At 29.6% G+C, this 1,128-nt stretch overlaps 1 protein-coding gene across 1 annotated transcript in view; it reads right to left on the bottom strand.

Moving 5' to 3' along the window:
* Positions 1-1,128, bottom strand: part of LOC107885146 — a 5,137-nt gene that overhangs the window by 2,845 nt on the left and 1,164 nt on the right. The window lies entirely within an intron of this gene.

The raw sequence follows: 1,128 nt of genomic DNA, 5'->3' as shown, positions 1-1,128 counted from the left end.
AAAAAATCTTTGCGTGAAATAGCTAATGAACAATCTTTTTCCGGTGGTCAAGGTTTTAAGAAGTGTTTATGTAAAACTAAATGCTTAACAAATAAATGTAAATGCAAATCCGGGTGAATACTTTGTAATTCTAAATGTCATCCAAACTCAAATTGTTCTAATAAATAATTGTATTTCGCTTTTAAATTTTAATTAAGTAAATAGTAAAATTGTTCAAATATATAATTTATAGTTTAATAGTAATAATAATAAATATTTTTTTTTTTAATTAGTATAATTTGGTTTTTGCTACTAGACTTTGTATAATCTGTACCATTTTAAGTGTTTGATGCGTTGGTCATGTTGTACCGAAGTTATAAGTTTAAGATTATAGTTGTACGAATACATTATCCACAGCACACCGGATAATGTATAAATTGATTGGATACTACATATTTAAGGCGGATAATGTATACATTACACTGTTCGTATGGATGAGGTTCACATTACCCGGGTAATATGTACACTAACCGTTTTTGTACTTCACCCGTAACATATATATAATATAAATACGGGAGTAATATACATGTTATATATTCATTTTTATTAATTGCAAAATAAAATTAATTTTAATACAAGGCATGACAAAAAAAAAAACTTAGATATAAACGATAAAAATATAACCGTGATTTATCCTGAGAAAGAAAAAGAGGGATGTTTCGACAAGGTTTCATTCACCGAGAAAAACGGAATAGATGTCCATCGTCGAAAATAACCAAGGTGTAATCACGTGTTTACTAACATTCCTTTAATTACAGTTTTTTATTTTTTATTTTTACTTTACTTTATTTTGAAAGCAAATCTGAAGGCAGATTTTAAATGGCGAAGGGGGTAACTGTAACGATACAGATTACTGACTAGTCATTTATGTCGAACTCGGTAAATTTGCTTAGATAGACAGAACACATGAACGTAGAGTACGAGCCTATATACAGTATTCGCACCCACAGTCAGTCGAGATAGAATCGCGGAGTAGAGACTATATCCACCAGCAGTCATATCTACATATTAAATCGCATAATAATTTACCTGACAGATAAATCATAATAAATCAATATTGTTCAACTCGTACTCCGCTACTCCTGTGAT

This window comes from Acyrthosiphon pisum, chromosome X, assembly GCF_005508785.2.
Source record: "Acyrthosiphon pisum isolate AL4f chromosome X, pea_aphid_22Mar2018_4r6ur, whole genome shotgun sequence".
Taxonomy (NCBI): Eukaryota; Metazoa; Arthropoda; class Insecta; order Hemiptera; family Aphididae; genus Acyrthosiphon; species Acyrthosiphon pisum.
Note: the sequence above shows the minus strand (reverse complement) of the source record. Positions and strands in the feature narration are given on the sequence as shown.